The sequence below is a fragment of the Rhinoraja longicauda genome, chromosome 11, assembly GCF_053455715.1.
Source record: "Rhinoraja longicauda isolate Sanriku21f chromosome 11, sRhiLon1.1, whole genome shotgun sequence".
Lineage (NCBI taxonomy): Eukaryota > Metazoa > Chordata > Chondrichthyes > Rajiformes > Arhynchobatidae > Rhinoraja > Rhinoraja longicauda.
In genome coordinates this window covers 34524722-34543938 of record NC_135963.1, presented here as the reverse complement: position 1 = coordinate 34543938, position 19217 = coordinate 34524722, and the positions used below count along the sequence as shown (strand labels likewise).

Below are 19217 nucleotides of genomic sequence, written 5' to 3'. Positions count from 1 at the left end.
GGATGCTGCTAAAGGCTCCGTATTTTAAATATGTTCAATATATCACTTAAGGGGATGAGTAGGAGGGAACTGCAGATGGTGGTTTAAATCAAAGATTGACACAAAATGCTGGAGTAACTCAGCGGGACAGCATCTCTGGAGAGAAGGAATGAGTGACATTTCAGGTCGAGACCCTTCTTCAGACTGATTTGTTGAATATTACAGGATGTCAAACAATATCAAAAATTTGTCTTTATTATTATGTATCTAAAAATATGTAAACAGAAACTAGGATAGATTTTAATTCAGAAACATCATGGTCCACATATGGAAGATTCTCCACCCAAACAGTCTAGAAACCGAAAACGTTCTAGAGTAGAGATTTTAAAACAAATGGCATCGTATTACAGACATTAACAAGATCAAGAAAAAGTACTTTAATGGTGCAGCTTTGAATTAGTTTGCATATTTTTACAGCATCGATTCACAAACGTAAAACCAGTGTCAGTGTTGCAGTTGAACAAAAGGGGCTATGAAGGCATGAGAGTGGAGCTGGCCAAGGTCGATTGGAAAGGGACCCTAGCGGGAATGACAGTGGAACAGCAATGGCAGGAATTTCTGGGTATAATCCAGAAGATGCAGGATCATTTAATTCCAAAGCAAAATAAAGATTCTATGGGGAGTAGGAGGCAACCATGGCTGACAAGGGAAGTTAGGGATGGAATAAAACTAAAAGAAAAGATGTATAACACAGCAAAGAGTAGCAGGAAGCCAGAGGATTGGGAAACTTTCAAAGGACAACAGAAGGTAACAAAACGGGCAATACGGGCTGAAAAGATGACGTACGAGGGGAAGCTGGCCAAGAATATAAAGAAGGACCGTAAAAGCTTCTTTAGATATGTTAAGAGAAAAAAAGTAGCAAAGTCAAATGTGGATCCCTTGAAGGCAGACACGGGTGAAATTATTATGGGTAACAAGGAAATGGCAGAAGAATTGAACAGGTACTTCGGATCCATCTTCACTAAGGAAGACACAAACAATCTCCCAGATGTACTAGAGGACAGAGGATCTAGAGGGATAGAGGAACTGAAAGAAATTGGCATTAGGCGAGAAATAGTTTTGGGTAGACTGATGGGACTGAAGGATGATAAATCCCCAGGGCCTGACGGTTTGCATCCTAGGGTACTCAGGGAGGTGGCTCTAGAAATAGTGGATGCATTGGTAATCATTTTCCAATGTTCAATAGATTAAGGATCAGTTCCTGTGGAATTTAGAAGATTGAGGGGGGATCTTATAGAAACTTACAAAATTCTTAAGGGGTTGGACAGGTTAGATGCAGGAAGATTGTTCCCGATGTTGGGGAAGTCCAGAACAAGGGGTCACAGTTTAAGGATAAGGGGGAAGTCTTTTAGGACCGAGATGAAAAGTTTGTTTTCACACAGAGAGTGGTGAATCTGTGGAATTCTCTGCCACAGAAGGTAGTTGAGGCCAATTCATTGGCTATATTTAAGAGGGAGTTAGATGTGGCCCTTGTAGCTAAAGGGATCAGGGGGTATGGAGAGAAGGCAGGTACGGGATACTGAGTTGGATGATCAGCCATGATCATATTGAATGGACAGGCTCGAAGGGCCGAATGGCCTACTCCTGCACCTATTTTCTATGTTTCTATGATTGGAGGATAACTAATGTTATCCCACTTTTCAAGAAAGGAGCGGGAGAGAAAACGGGGAATTACAGACCACTTAGCCTGACATCGGTGGTGGGGAAGATGCTGGAGTCAATTATTAACGAGGTATTTGGATAGCAGTAAAAGGAAAAGGATAAGTCCAAGATTTATGAAAGGGAAATCATGCTTGACTAATCTTCTGGAATTTTTTGAGGATGTGACAAGTAAAATGGATGAAGGGGAGTCAGTGGATGTAATGTATCTAGACTTTCAGAAAGCCTTTGAAAAGGTCCCACACGGGAGATTGGTGAGCAAAATTAGAGCACATGGTATTGGGGGTAGGGTGTTGACATGGATAAAGAATTGGTTGGCAGACAGGAAGCAAAGAGTAGGAGTAAACGGGACCTTTTCAGAATGGCAGGCAGTGGCGAGTGGAGTGCCGCAGGGCTCGGTGTTGGGGCCGCAACTGTTTACCATATATATTAATGATTTGGACGAAGGAATTAGAAGTAGCACTAGCAAGTTTGCAGATGACACAAAGCTGGGTGGCAGTGTGAATTGCGAAGAGGATGTTAGGAGGTTGCATGGTGACTTGGACAGGTTGAGTGAGTGGGCAGATGCATGGCAGATGCAGTATAATGTAGATAAAAGTGAGGTTATCCACTCTGGCGGCAAAAACAAGGAGGCAGAGTATTATCTCAATGGTGTCAGGTTAGGTAAGGGAGAAGTGCAGCGAGACCTGGGTGTCCTTGTACACCAGTCACTGAAAGTTGGCATGCAGGTACAGCAGGCAGTGAAGAAAGCTAATGGCATGTTGGCCTTCATAACGAGAGGATTTCAGTATAAGAATAAAGAGGTTCTTCTGCAGTTGTATAGGGCCCTGGTAAGACCACATTTGGAGTATTGTGTACAGTTTTGGTCTCCTAATTTGAGGAAGGACATCCTTATAATTGAGGCAGTGCTGCGTAGGTTCATGAAATTGATCCCTGGGATGGCGGGGCTGTCATATGAGGAAAGATTGAAAAGACTAAGCTTGTATTCACTGGAGTTTAGAAGGATGAGAGGGGATCTTATAGAGACATATAAAATTATAAAAGGACTGGACAAGCTAGATGCAGGAAAAATGTTCCCAATGTTGAGGGTGTCCAGAACCAGGTGCTACAGCCTTAGAATAAAGGGGAGGCCATTTAAAACTGAGGTGAGAAAGAACTTTTTCACCCAGAGTTATGAATATGTGGAATTCTCTGCCACACAGGGCAGTGGGGGCCAAATCACTGGATGAATTTAAGAGAGAGTTAGATAGAGCTCTAGGGGGTAGTGGAATCAAGGGATATGGGGAGAAGTTGGGCACACGTTACTGATTGTGGATGATCAGCCATGATCACAATGAATGGCGGTGCTGGCTCGAAGGGCCGAATGGCCTCCTCCTGCACCTATTTTCTATGTTTCTATGTTTTCTGTTATTCAAATACAAAATGTTACTCAATTGACATGGTAGGAATGAAATCTACAATCAGCATTGTACATTGTAGGAAAATTATCCAGTCAATCAGCATCATCTAGTGGCCAGTGAATTGTACAATTTCAGAAAAAAAACACTTACACTGTTAAGAGATTTGGAAAAGGGCTGAGTGAAGCTCATGAGAACATGAAGTAGGTGGTGGAGAAAATTGGAGTGGAGATTGTGAAATATTAAGCCCTCAAAAAAGCAGTAAGTTTTCTGAAATGGTGAGACTTCAGATATAAAAATTAATTTCCTGTCACAGTGAGTGTTTGGCAATTACTACCAATCAATATGTAAATGTCAATCCACTGAGTGAAGCCTTTACAGTGAAATTTGTAGAAAAGGACAAATAGAATCTGAGTCATACAGCGTAGAAACAGACCTTTCGGCCCATCTTCCCCATGCCGACCAATATGCCCCATCTACACTAATGCCACGCCTGCATCTGGCCATTATTCCTCTAAACCTATCCTATACAGGTACCTGTCCAAATATTTTTTAAATGAAGTGATAGTACCTGCATCAACTACCTCCTTCTATACACCCATCACCCTTTGCGTAAAAGAAAGTTGCCCTTCAGGTTCCTATTAAACCCCCCCCCCCCATCTTAAACATGTACTCTGGTTCTTGATTCGCCTACTCCATGTAAAAGATCGTGCATTTCCCCATCTCCTCCTCTCATGATCTTATACACCTCTATAAGATCACGTTTCATTCTCCTGCACCTAGCCTGCTCAACCTCTCTCTATAACTCAGACCCTCGAGTCATGGCAACATCCTCGTAAATCTTTTCTGCACCCTTTCCAGCTTAACAGCTTTCCTATAATAGTGACCATAACTGAACACTATACTCCAAATGTGGCCTCGCTAATGTATTGTACAACTGTAAGATGACCTTCTAAGTTCTACATTCAATACTGACTGATGAAGACCAATGTGCCAAAAGTTGTCTTGACCATCCCAACTACCTGTGATACCACTTCCAAGGAATTATGTACCTGCATTCCTAAATCCCTCAGCTCCACAACAATCTCCAGAGTCTTGCCATTCACTGTGTTGGTCCTGCCCAAAGATACTAGAGGAACAAGATGGACCACCGTTAAAGTCGCCTATACTGATGTGTAGTACGAAAGGAGCGTAACGGCCCCCATTATAGGAGGCAAAACCTACCGTTCGCTATGCCTCTTGCACTGTAATCCGTGTTTTGGGGGAACAGTATGTATGATGCCACCATTAAAATGCAGAATATATCTCATCTATCAATTCATAGATTTTTGTTATTTTTCTTTTTAAATGTTTCTGCAAGTTTCTGCCTACTAAATTGGAGCCATGCCATACTACGGTTTTTAGGGTCGAGTGGTCTATCTTGCTCCTCTAGTATCTTTGGTCCTGCCCTGGTTAGACTTCCCAAAATGCAACACCTTGCACTTCTCTGTATTAAACTCCATCAACCATTTCTTAGCCCACCTGCCCAATCAATCAAAATTCTGCTGCAATTTCTGATAACCATCTTTGCTATCTGCAATACCACACCCTTTAGCGTCATCTGCAAACTTACTAATCTTCCCCAGAACAATCTCATCCAAATTTCCATGCTAAACGATTCTATGTCGCCGAGTAAAAATGGAATCACAAATAGTCTCAAGACATGGATTAGTATTCAGTCGCAAGGAAATTGAATAATTAGATGACCTCCAAATATCTGCTGATGGTCCTTGGCTTTTCTCAATGTACACTGTTTACTCCAATGAAAGACTAGAAAATTGTGTGTACAATGCTGAATTTAATACCATTAAGTAGGGCGATTTATGGCAACCAGAGGAAGAAGCAATTCATTTATTTTGATCTAAAATAGATATAGGGATATCCTCTTCATTTTATGCGATTAGAAACGAAGTCAAATCTGTACACATACAAATCTTGACAAATTGGTGAGTCATACAGCACGGCAAAGGCACCCCAGCGCAATTTGTCCATGCCGACCAAGATGCCCCATCTACATTTATCCATCTGCCCACATTTGGCCCATCTATCTATATACTAAAACTCTTGTTTGTTTGTTCCTGACTACAGCCAAAACAGTACACGATAGTACGACAATTTTAGGCCCACCTTACTCACCATCAACCCTTTGGTGCTAATGGAAGAAGTTTCATTGAAATCGGTGTTATATTTTTAAAGTTATTCACATTTTAAAGTTTAAATCTATCTCTTAGGGAGGGAGGGGGGGGATAAGGGGGTTTGAGGGGGAAGGGGGCAGGAAAGGGCAGGGGGGAGGGGACAGGGGTGGGGGGGAAGGGGTGAGGGGGGGAGGGGTGAGGGGGCAGGGGGGGGGGGGGGGAAGGGGTGAGGGGGCAGGGGGGAGGAAAGGGTACTGCACCAATGCAGGAGATGTTTGGGCCCAGCGGGTCCACTTGGTCTAGTATCCCTCTAAACCTTTCCTATCCATCTACCTGTCTAAATGCCTTTTAAATGTTGTTATAATACCTGCCTCAACTATCTCACCTGGCAGCTCATTTCACACACACACCACAGGTGTTAATCAAAGAACCTATTTAAAGCCAAATAGGCTGGATAGAGCTCTTAAGGATAGCAGAGTCAGGGGGTATGGGGAGAAGGCAGGAACGGGGTACTGGTTGAGAATGATCAGCCATGATCACATTGAATGGCGGTGCTGGCTCGAAGGGCCGAATGGCCTCCTCCAGCACCTATTGTCTATAGAAAATGCTGGAAACACTTAGCTGGTTAGGCAACAACTATGGAAAGAGAAACAGTTAACATTTCAGGTTAAAGACCTTTCATCAGCATGTGTAGGAAGGAACTGCAGATGCTGGCTTAAATCAAAGAAAGACAAAATACTGGAGAACTCAAAGGGACAGGCAGCATATCTGGAGAGAAGGAATGGATGACTTTTCAGGTTGAGACCCTTCCTCACAGAGAAACGTCACCCATTCCTTGAAGAATTATAACACCAAATAATGTTAACCGTTGATAAATACAGTTTTGCATAAGAGAAGAGGGTAATACTGAACACAGAGGAAAAATATCCAAATGTTTTAAGTATACACAACCAGCACCAAAGCTTTTATTTATTCTGAGGATGTGAGCATGGCTGACACTCCATTTATTGTCCTCATAATTGATTCACTGATGTAGTGTGGGGCTGGAGTTTCATGTGGATTACAGCAAGGAAGCATGATTCCTAACCCAAAGTGGGAACTTTGTTTTATCCATCAACAGATTTAGGTGAACAAATAAAGTCAGGACTAACAATCCTACTATAGTTATTAGGCAATCATTCACTGGATGGAACAGATCCAGAATACCATCCAATTTATTTTTTACCTTTTTGGAATAAGAGTTCATTTTTCAGAATAATGCAGATACAATAGTTGTAAGCAAATTGTGTAATGCCAATTCAATCACAAATGTCAACAAATCCTAAAATTTCTGCTTTTGAAGTGTGATTATTCTCCATGTTATCAACTGCAATAAATTGTAAACAGGATTTCAGTGTATTGATAGCATCTAACCATGACAAATAGTACACCCACAAGATTTGCACTAACTACTAAATGCACCAGTAATCTAAAACTCTCAACAGTAAAGGATTAGTATTTATATAAGAACGGGATAATGAGAACATAGTTTAACTTAATAACTGGGAAAAAAATGCAACTTCAAATAAAATTCAACAGTGCCATGCAAATGAACAAGTCGCATGTTGCTTCCGAACACGTGTCGAGAAGAATCAGCTGGATGACAAATACACATGCAGCAAAAACGGTTTACTAATTTCAAAGACCAAATTATTTCTGCTATCAGGTCAGTAAAACCAAATTATGAGTTTGGCTTTTAAAACCACACAAACCAGACAACCAAAAAACACAGATTTAGATGGATTATTTGGATCTTAATGTAGGTTTCAGCGAAATGCTGGCAGTCATTACTGATAAACTGGTAAGGGACTACATTTTGAGGGTTAACAATTGAGACAAGAAGATTGAGGAATAACCATGAATTTACACAAGAGGATATGATAGCAGAGGCAAGATTTTGGAGACAACTAATTTTAGGAGAGGATAAGGAAGATTGTCGTGGAGATTGAGAAATCTCATCCTTCACCCTGTGTTGAATCAAGCAATTGAGGTTTACTGTGACATTTAGTTTAGAGCTTTGAGGATTAAAAATGAACACATCATATTCAAACAGTACTGCATAATGAAGCCATTCCTTATTACTGTTGCACAACACGGAGAAAAAGTTAATCTAGGCACCAAATAATGAGAACAGACCAAAACATTATCTCATGCTCACATTATTGCCAAATTTAGGTCATTCGTAGAAGTACAAACTTCTTGTGTTTTTGAGCATAATGTGATTTTTTTTTCTTGCACTTAATGTCAAAAAAACACTTCCTAGCACGGTCGTTCTCTTCGACCTGAAGTCTTGCACACGGATCAAATATAAACAATGGTTCATATGCATAATTTAGATGCAAAATACTGGAGTAACCCAGTGGGCCAAGGCAAATCCCCGTAGACCTTGAACAGCTGACTTTGAGCCGGTCGGACTCTTCTTCAGATTGATCATGGGGGGGGGGGGGGGGGGGGGGGGAAGAAAGCTGGAAGAGTGGAGGGGAATGACAAAGCGTGGCAGGTAGTGAGTTGCTTGATTGCTTCAATTGCTAAAGAACGTGCAAGAGTTCAGAGTGACTCAGTGGGAAGCGATAGAAGAGGAGCAGATCTGAGAGTTGCAGTTAAAAATATTTCAACATGGAACAGTACAGCACAGTAACAAGTGCTTTGGCCCACAATGTCAATAGACAATAGGTGCAGGAGGAGGCCATTCGGCCCTTCGAGCCAGCACCGCCATTCATGGCTGATCATTCTCAATCAGTACCCTGTTCCTGCCTTCTCCCCATACCCCCTGACTCCGCTATCCTTAAGAGCTCTATCTAGCTCTCTCTTGAATGCATTCAGAGAATTGGCCTCAACTGCCTTCTGAGGCAGAGAATTCCACAGATTCACAACTCTGACTGAAAAAGTTTTTCCTCATCTCAGTTCTAAATGGACCAACCCCTTATTCTTAAACTGTGGCCCCTTGTTCTGGACTCCCCCAACATTGGGAACATGTTTCCTGCCTCGAACGTGTCCAACCCCTTAATAATCTTATACGTTTTGATAAGATCTCCTCCCATCCTTCTAAATTCCAGTGTATACAAGCCGTGTCGCTCCAGTCTTTCAACATATGACAGTCCCGCCATTCCGGGAATTAACCTAGTAAACCTAATGGGATTGCAGATTATTCAAATTTTATTCCACACATGGTTCTGCTTTAGACAATAGACAATATGTGCAGGAGTAGGCCATTCGGCCCTTCGAGCCATCACCACCATTCAATGTGATCATGGCTGATCATTCTCAATCAGTACCCCATTCCTGCATTCTCCCCATACCCCCCGACTCCGCTATCCTTAAGAGCTCTATCTAGCTCTCTCTTGAATGCATTCAGAGAATTGGCCTCCACTGCCTTCTGAGGTAGAGAATTCCACAGATTTACAACTCTCCGACTGAAAAAGTTTTTCCTCATCTCCGTTCTAAATGGCCAACCCCTTATTCTTAAACGGTGGCCCCTGGTTCTGGACTCCCCCAAATTGGGAACATGTTTCCTGCCTCTAACATGTCCAACCCCTTAATAATCTTATATGTTTCAATAAGATCCCCTCTCATCCTTCTAAATTCCAGTGTATACAAGCCTAGTCGCTCCAGTCTTTCAACAAATGATGGTCCCGCCATTCCGGGAATTAACCTAGTAAACCTACGCTGCACGCCCCCAAAGCAAGAATATCCTTCCTCAAATTTGGAGACCAAAACTGCACACAGTACTCCAGGTGCGGTCTCACCAGGGCCCTGTACAACTGCAGAAGGACCTCTTTGCTCCTATACTCAACTCCTCTTGTTCGCATATCCATGTGCCTATCCAGAAGACTCTTACACGCCAATATTGTATATGCCTGCACTACCACCCCAGGCAAAGCATTCCAGGACCCCACCACCCTTTGTAAAAAAACTTGCCCTGCACATCTCCATTAAACTTTCCCCCACCCAACTTATAACTATGCCCATTTCCACCCTGGGAAAAAGGCTCTGACTGTCTACTTTATCCATACCCATCATAATATATATCCTTGTACCAAGTCTCCCCTTAACTGATGTTTCAGAGAAAACAACTGAAGTCTATCCAATCTGCCCCTGTAGCTGAAGCCCTCTAATCCAGGCAGCATGTTGGTAAAATCCTCTGCCCCCTCTCCAAAGCTTTCACATCTTTCCTGTAATGGGACGCAATAATCCGAATGCAGCCTAATCAAAGTCCTATAGAGCTGTATCATGACTTCCTGACTTGTACTCAATGCCCCTAGTAATGCAGGCATCATATGCCTTCTTTACCACTCTATTAACATGTGTTGCCACTTTGAGCTCTATGAACTTGGACTCCAAGATCCCTTTGCATACCAATGCTGTTAAGGGTCTTGCCATTAACTATATACTCTCTCCTTATATTCAACCTCCCAAAGTGCAACAGTTTGACTTGCTCGGGTTAAACTCCATCTGCCATTTCTCTATTCATACTGCTGTATATTCCAACTGCCTTCCTCAATGTCTGCAAATTTTATGTTGGCAGCAAACTTACTTACCAACCCATCTACGTGTACATCTGAGTCATTTATACATATCACAAACAGCAGTGGTCCCAGCACAGATCCCTGTGGAATGCCACTGGTCACAGACTTCCAGCCAGAATATCTATCTTCCATCACAACTGTCTTCTACGACTAAACCAGTTCTAAATACATATGACCAAGTCATTGTGAACCCGGTACATCTTAATCTTCAGCCTACCATGACAGACCTTATAAAAAGCCTTTCTAAAATCCATGTACACAACATCCACTGCCCTACCTTCATCAATCTCCTTTATCATCTCAAAAAACTCAATCAAGTTAGTGAGGTACAGCCTGCCACTTACAAAGACATGCTGACTGTCCCTAATTAGCCCATTCTCTTTCAAAAGGGAGCAAATCCAATCACAAAGAATTCTCTCCAAAAGTTTCCCTATCACTGACATGAGTTTCCCTACCACTGTCATGAGGCTCTCCAGACGAGTTTCCTGGACTTCAGAAAGTCTTTGATATGGTCCCACACAGGAGATTAGTGGGCAAAATTAGAGCACATGGTTTTGGGGGTAGGAGAATAGGTTGGCAGACAGGAAGCAAAGAGTAGGAATACACAGGTACTTTTCAGAATGGCAGGCAGTGGCGAATGGAGTGCCGCAAGGCTTGGTGTTGGGGCCGCAACTATTTACTATATACGAGACCAAGTGGACTCGTTGGGCCCAAACGTTTCCTGCATTGGTCCAGCACCCTCTCCTCCCCCCTTAAAACTCCCCCAAACCTCTCCTGTATTGGTCCAGCACCCTCCCCTCCCCCCACCATCCCGCCCCCCTCTCCCACTAGACCCCCCCCTCAAAACTCCCCCAAACCTCTCCTGCATTGGTCTTCGACCCTACCCTCCCCCCCCCCCCCTCCCCAACATCATTGGGCCCCAACTGCACGGGCGCGGACCTGTTGGGTTCTGTGCACGCGTGGATCTGGTGGCCATCTTACGTAAGTATTAGATCAATGGGTCCCAACTGCGCAGGTGCAGATCCGTTTGTTCTGCGCATGCATGGATCCGGCGGCCATCTTAAGTAAGTATCAGATCAACGGGCCCCAACTGCGCAGGCACGGACGCGTTGGGTTCCCATTGTGATGTACATGTGGGCCTGTTGGTTTCCCATTGTGACATTGAACATGGCTGACCGCCAGGGGAACGGAAAAGTGATTTTTTAAACTTTAGAAAGTGATTTTTAAAGTTTAAAAAGTGAAAAACGTTTAAAACATAACAAACATTTGAACCCCAGGACAATGGTGAGTAAGGTGGGCCTAAAATTGTTGTGTTATCGTGTACCGTTTTGGCTGTATTTCCACAACAAATATGTCCACATACCCTCAAGATGAGAGTTTTAGTAATATAGTAGACCAAGTGGACCCGTTGGTCCCATTCCTCGTAGAGGGGGACAGGGAAGGGGACAGGGTGTCACTGATTTTGGCCCCGTGGCGCCGGCGCCAGCGCTGCAGCGAGAGCGAGCCACGGACTCAAAGCCTCTCCTGTATTGGTTTAGCTCCCTAACGGATTTGCTCCCTCACCCTCCCCATGCAATTTCCCTCCTCCCCCCCCCACTCAATGCCTGCCTACCCCACCCCTACTTCCCCCTCCCCACCCCCCAATCGGGCATCGAGCGCGTGGTTGGAGCTGAAGACAACTTGGCAACCCTCCCCAACTGAGTACGTGCCGGAGTTGACCTACTCCATCTCTCCCCCACTCCACGCCCCTCCTCCCTCCTTACCCACTCCACCCCCCCCTCCTCCTCCCACTCCATCCCCCATCTCCTCCTCCCCCCCAACCCCCTCCGCTGATGCTCTCGTCATCCCCTCCCCGTCACCCACTTCATTCCCCCTCACCCACTCCACGCCCCCAACTCACCCACTCCATACACCCTTCTCTCACCCACTCCACCCCCTCCCTTCGCCCCCCTCCCTCACCAGCTCCATACCTCCTCTCTTACCTACTCCATCCCCCCCTCCCTCACCCTTTCTATCCCCCCCACTCCAAGCCCCCTCCCTCCCCGTCAATCCCCCCTCTCTCTCACCCAGTCCATCTCCCCCACTACACTGCCCCCTTCCTCCCTCACTCCATCCCCATCCTCCTGACCCCCACCCACTCCATCCCCCTTCCTCCTCACCCACTCCACCCCCCTCCTCCTCCCCACCCTCCTTACCCACACCATCCCCCCTCACCCACTCCATACCCCTCCCCCACTCCTTCCCCCTCCCCCACCCACTCCACCCCCCTGCACCCACTCAATCACCCTCCTCCTTCCCCCCCACCCCTCCCTCCCTCCCTCACCCACTCCAATCCCTCTCCTTTCCCCCTCATCCTTCCCCCCCACCCACTCCATTCCTCCTCCCCCTCACCCACTCCATCCCCCCTTCTCCTCCTCCCATCCCCCCTCACCCACTCCATCCTCATTCACCCACTCCACCCCCTTCCTCCTCCCCCCTCTCCCGATGCTCTCGTCACGCTTGGCCCAGGCGGGAGCGGGGACACGACGACGCCGTCGGTTGAAGCGGGCGCTCGAGGAGACGGAGGGGAAGGATCAGTCGACGGGGTGGACGACCATCTCCCTCCTGCTCGGAGTCTCTCCCGGGGCCGGGGGGAGAGAGAGCTACTGGCCCCGTCCCCATCTTCTTTCTCGTCTCAGGTGCCGCACTGCTCGATGGGCGGGTGCAATTAAAGTACGTGACCCATTGTGACGTCACACGCTGTGGACCTTTAAGAAATCGGTTAGAAAGGTAATTTTTTAACTTTAAACTTTACAAATATAAGACCAATTTAAATAAAACAGTTATAAAGTCGTCAGGACAATGGTGATTAAGGTGGTGCTAAAATTGTGACGCTATCGTTTACTGTTTTGACGTACCTATGACAAATCTCAGAAAAAAATGTATATATACACACACACATACGTACATAAATACAAGATCTGAGTTTTGGTTTTATAAATATATATATAGTCATTTGGAGGTTGTAGGGTGACTTGGACAGGTTGATTGAGTGGGCAGATGCAGTATAATGTTGATAAATGTAAGGTTTATCCACTTTGGCGACAAACACAAGGAGGCAGATTATTATCTCAATGGTGTCAAATTAGGTAAAAGGGAAGTACAATGAGGCCTGGGTGTCCTTGTACACCTGTCACTGAAAGTAAACATGCAGGTACAGCAGGCAGTGAAGAAAGCTAACGGCATGTTGGCCGTCATAATGAGAGGATTTGAGTATAGGAGTAAAGAAGTTCTTCAGCAGTTGTATTGGGCCCTGGTGAGACCACATCTGGAGTATTGTGTGCAGTTTTGGTCTCCTAATTTGAGGAAGGACATCCTTGCTATTGAGGCGGTGCAGCATAGGTTCACGAGGTTAATGCCTGGGATGGCGGGACTGTCATATGAGGAAAGATTGGGCTTGAATTCACTGGAATTTAGAAGGATGAGAGGGGATCTTATAGAAACATAAAATTATAAAAGGACTGGACAAGCAAGATGCAGGAAAAATGTTTGCCAATGTTGGGGGAGTCCAGAACCAGTCTTAGAATAAAGGGGAGGCCATTTAAAACTGAGGTGAGAAAAAAACGTTTTCACCCAGAGTTGTGAATTTGTGGAATTCTCTGCCACAGAAGGCGGTAGAGTCCAATTCACTGGATGAATTTAAAAGAGAGTGAGATGGAGCTCTGCGGGCTAGTGGAATTAAGGGATATGGCGAGAAGGCAGGCACTGGTTACTGATTGTGAATGATCAGCCATGATCACAATGAATGGCGGTGCTGGCTCGAAGGACCAAATGGCCTCCTCCTGCACCTATTTTCTATGTTTCTACATACATTAATTCTCCAACCCAACCACATTCTGACAAATTTGTCTGCAGCCTTCTCCACTGTTAAAATGAAGCCCATCGCAAACTTAAGAAACAATACCTCATTTTCCATCCGGCCAAATTGCAGCCTTACAGATTCAATATTGAATTTTCAACTTAAGGTAACTCATTTAATCTGTCTGCACCAGAAATGACCATCCATCCATGTCATTGCCTTAATTTTTTCCGTCTCCTTTAGTGCAGCCTGACCTGCTGACAGGTCTCTCAGTCCTGCTCTCAGCAACACATAACACAAAGTATAATCACCCTGTCCCCATTAACCCATTTGACAACTAGACACAACTCACAGTAACTCTGGCCACATGAAATAGCAGATATTCTCTTTATCGTACCCATCTCTCACCACGTAGCAAAACAAGTTGGTTGCTGCATCCATTTAAAAGCATGTGCTTATTGGACTGAAGAATGGCTGGAAGACGTAAGGGCAGCTAATAAAATATAGGAATACTCTTGTCAATAGTATCAAAAATAGGACACGGTTCCAGCAGAACAAAATGAAAAAAAGTGTTTAATAACAGTTTAAAGCTTGAATTATATTATAAAGTTAATTTGCTCAGACTAAAAACAATTTGTTTCATAGATACTGAAACCCCATTGTCATGGGGGACGCTGGCCGATGGTGGTTGGCATTATTTGGCACAGTACCTCATCTCAGGATCCAAAAATAAAAGTTTAACAAAAGACATTCAGTCCACTTTACTTGAAAAGGTTGCAAGGAAAACTCTCACAAGATCCTCGATCAGGATGGTGCCTGGAATTTTTTTTTGTACAAAGGAATTAAAATGGGATTTTTTTCAAATTACAAATACTTATAAAATCATTGTTGCAAGCATTTTACACTGTCACTTGGCATGATGCATGCCCTACCATTACAATGCCCACCCAACCCAACTTTCAAAATGCTCAGGTATTAAAGGAATAAGTGGAACCAATGTGTCTAAATTGCTCTCTATGACTAAATTTAACTGTTGAGGAAAAAGAGAGAAAGGACAAAGACTTGGAGTGGAACTGAAGTGTGCCAATACATGCCAGTCCATGGTTTAAACAGTTGAACACTCTTTATATGGCCATCTACAACTTAAACCTTTTTGTGTAACTATTTTCAAACAGCAGGTTCAGGCCTAAAAAATGTCTACAAATTCAGAGTGTCATTTAAATCTAATAAAGGATGCACTACATGTACTGGGTTTTCTCAAGCACGAATTGCAGTTTGGGCAAAGGAATGGTGGTCTAATTAGTAAAATGAGCTGAAAGCCTGCATTGCCCAAATAGCACTAAAACGACAAATGCAGTAATCCTATAATTATGCAGCACTAACATAAGCCCTTCATGATACATGATTAAAGCAGATGGCATTAACACTCCCTGGAATTTCCCTATACCTCTGGCCATTTACCGCACAAAAAACAATTAAGATGGTGGCACTGGAGATCAAGGGAAAGAAAATGGATAGCATTTCTACCACTGCTTCATTTGGGTGTTGTCTCTATCACTTTAAAAAATGTAGTAGTATCTGACAATTTTAAAATTGCATTTGCTGATTTCTTGCTGAGTGCTCTGAAGAGGAGATTTACTTACATGTGTGGATTACCTCTGGGAAATATGGATTTCCTGGTGCTTGAAAAAAAATCAAGGTTGGAAACCAGGTCTGCATTATATCTACACCACTGGCAAAACTTAATCCTAAGGCTTTTTTCAAATGTTCTTTATTAAACTAACTAAATTTTAATAAATATTTAAACATCTGTTATGATTCACAATGTGAATCAACTTTGTTTTAGCCTCCCGACTCACACGACAGTGATATTCTTTACATTCCAGATGACCTTAAAGGAAAAATATCAACTTGTGATATTTTTTATTCTGCTCTTTTCAATTTGGTTAAACATTTAGCAGTGATGATAGGTAAGTTGTAACTAAAATAAAGTTCTAACATTTCATACAACTAAAGTTCATACATTTCTGAAATGTATGAAATAAAATAGTTAAAATGCTATTTATCAAACAAAAAACAAACAATGACAAAGAGAAGCTGCCTACAGGCTTAGGTAACTATGGAATGATACAAAGGATCAAAACCTTTTGTGTTTTTTTGCAAATGAATTATCAAAAATTAATGTTAAGAATTGTAAAAGCATTTAAACCAAAGCATGTCTTGTTATAGTTTCTTATTTTAGTGTAATTGTCCAAACCTCAAAATAAATGCTTAAATAAGCCATCAGCATTTTTGCTAATGTATGCTAATGTATGACTAAAAAATGTTTAGCAATAAGCTTCAGGCAATACGTTCAAAGTTTTATTTGTAAAATGTCATTTCCCCAAGTCTAATCAACTTAATACAATATTGTGTATCTACAAAAAAATAAACAAGCATCCCTCCCATTGACTCCATCTACACTTCACATTGCCTTGACAAGATCGCCAGCATAATCAAGGTCCAGTCTCACCTCAGTCACTCCCTATCCTCCTCTCTCCCATCAGGCAAGAGATGCAGAAGTTTGAAAATGCATATCTCCAGATTCAGGAACAGTTTCTTCCTAGCTGTTATCAGGCAACTGAATGGTCCTCTCATCAACTACGGTACAGTCCTGATCTCTCACCTACCTCTTTGGAGACCTCTGAATTATCTTTACTCAGACTTTGTCAGACTTCAATGTTATGGGGTTGCATGGCAGGTGATGTCACGACCCCTGACCCATACTGTTGCCACGCCACACCATCTGGAGTGCAAGTGGTGAACTTCAGGTAAGCACTTACTGTGGCTGGCAGTACAGCGGGCCCGTTTTCTGTCGCAGCATCAATGCATTGAAGAGTTGGGATATTTACTTAGTCTTTCTCTTCTATTTTACGTTTGGAACGACTTCCAAAGGCGCGGAACAGGGGAGAGGGTGTTACAGTTGAATGTTGCGGCTGCACTTTGCTGCAGCTCGGCTTCCCCCGCACCCTCCGGTTGGCCTTCTCCCATCAGCACGTCTCCGGCTCCCTCCCGGTGCTCCGAGTGTCCCGCCACCTCTCCCCTGTTCCGCGCCTTGCCTCCCGCGGCTTTTCGGACCCTCGCCGTTCCTGTTAGCTCTCCAGCCCTCCCCGGTCGCCCTCTCCGTCAGCCAGGCTGCCGATCAACCTCTCCCCGCCTCTTCCTCCTCCTCGGGCTCGGCACTCCGCTCCTCCTCCTCTTCAACCACCTCCTCCAAGGCCATCGAGCACAGCTCGCTGGGCTCTTTGCCCTCAGGCCCCGGTGGGTCGCCGACGTCCAGCACTCACTGCTTCTGCCCCTGCAGACCCTCCAGGCCCCTCAGCTCAGGTTCTTCCCACTGCTCCTCTCCCAGCTCGCTCAACCCCATTTTCTCCTCCTCCTCCTCTTCGCCCCCCCACCGACCAGTCGGTGGCCCTCTGTTTCTCGGCCCTGCTCTCCTGCCTCCCTTCCCGGCCGCGTTTTCCTTCTCCCGCCAGCTGGCCAGACATCTTCCCAGCTGCTTCTTGCGTCCGCAGGTTTTGTAGCCCTTCTCCCTGTTCCTCTTCCTCCGCCGGATCCTCCAGCTTCTTCTCCAGCTTTTTCCCTCTACATCTCCATCCTCGCCACCAGTGATCGCTCCTCCACCTCCAACCGGCGCTCGCTTCAAGCACCCATCTCCTGCCGCCTCACAATTTTTTACAGCACAAATATTTACCATTTTAGCAGTTTTTAAGGTAAGAACATACATGTTGCACGCGTTACAAGTGTATGCCGGAAGCTGCCATGTACTCCAGATGGCTTGAGTGAGTCGTGCATCACGCCCTTTGACCTTATGTGCAATCCCCCAATCCTGTACTAAATGTGCACCATGGATGGCTTAAGAAAAGAACTGCAGATGCTGGTACAAATCGAAGGTATTTATTCACAAAATGTTGGAGTAACTCAGCAGGTCAGGCAACATCTCGGGAGAGAAGGAATGGGTGACGTTTCGGGTCGAAACCCTTCTTCAGACTGAAGAAGGGTCTCGACCCGAAACGTCACCCATTCCTTCTCTCCCGAGATGCGGCCTGACCTGCTGAGTTACTCCAGCATTTTGTGAATAAATACCATGGATGGCTTGATACATTCATGTAATGTGTAGTCTTTTCTTTGAGTGGATTGCATACGAACAAAAGCTTTTCACTGTACCTCAATACATGTGACAATAGTAAACTAAACTGGTAAAGGAGTAATAATCAAAGATACATTACATGTCTTACATTTACCAAGCAACAGCAAATTTTAAAAAAAAAGTAAACCCGTAATACTATATCTTATTTAAAATAATCACCCTGAGAAACAATTAGATATCGATTTGTAGTCTGTCAAACGCGTTTTCAGCTCAACAACTTTGTAAGAAACCGGAATTAAACGCCCCAAAATTAATCCATAGCAAACTAGATCACGTGTGTCTTGTGCGCAGGCAGCACAAACGAAAGTTTATCGTAAGAAGTGAAACCAGCAATATTAATGGGAAGTATCTCTCAGTGTTTTAATGCAAATGCACCTCGCATTATCGCAGCAATCACGCGAAAATTGAAGCACGATTATTCACATCCAAAATATGTAACTACGCAGAGAATTAGCTCATCGGATGTTATTTAAGTCGATTCTAATTTTATTTGAGCTGAAAATCCACGTTAAATAAAGGAACGGAGTTATGTCGGAAGTAGTGAGCGGCCGGGGCGACGTCTGTTCCGTCCTCAGCCTGGACTCCCCCGCTGCGACCCCGGGGATCCGCGCCGCCCGAGGTGAGTAATTCCAAGCTGTGTCACAACCCAACGCTCGGCCCTCCAACTAGTCACAAATCCTGCTTTTCAAGGATGGCAGGAAAGTATAAAAACCTACCTCCGCCGAAATGCTTTTTATGTGAAGTTGTCCGCCGGCCGCTTCCGACTCTCGCGCCGCCGTCGTCGCAGCCGCCTTCACTCTCGGTGTTTTGTCAGGAACACCAGTCAGTTGACGTTCGCCGCTCAGCGTCAACGTCAGCGCTGCCGACCTCTCACCCCGGCCCCAGCCTCGCTCCCAACGCGACGCCCAACCGCGCGGCCTGCCGGGATAGCCGGGAACTCCTCCGGAGGACTGACAGGCACGAAGCGATGAACGCCAGCCTATCAGCGCCCCCCGACGGAGAACCAAGAGAATGACTGCGTACAATACAATGCAATACATCTTTATTGTCATGGTACAGGGGTACAACGAGATTGGGAATGCGCCTTCCATACGATGCAATAAATTAATTAGCTAATCAGTATAAATTTAGACAACCCAGTGAAACAAAATTAGAAACAGTTTTAAAACAGTATGAAGTTCAAGTAGATAATAATAATAATAATAATAATAATAATAATAATAATAATGCATTACATTTATATAGCGCTTTTCTAGAAACCCAAAGATGCTTTACATATTAGATATAACATAAAGATAAATAAATAAACGAACACAAAAGGAAGAATAAGGTGGAGCGACGGTCAATGATTGACGG

General features: G+C 44.4%; 1 protein-coding gene across 1 annotated transcript in view; it reads right to left on the bottom strand.

Annotated features, from left to right (window-relative positions):
* The window catches only part of LOC144597790 (guanine nucleotide-binding protein G(I)/G(S)/G(O) subunit gamma-12-like), a 34646-nt gene extending 15917 nt beyond the window's left edge, over window positions 1–18729 (bottom strand). The window contains exon 1 of the mRNA XM_078407385.1: window positions 18578–18729. The gene's annotated coding sequence lies outside the window, so the exon portion shown is untranslated. The remainder of the gene's footprint in view (window positions 1–18577) is intronic.
* Window positions 18730–19217: the final 488 nt, after the last annotated feature.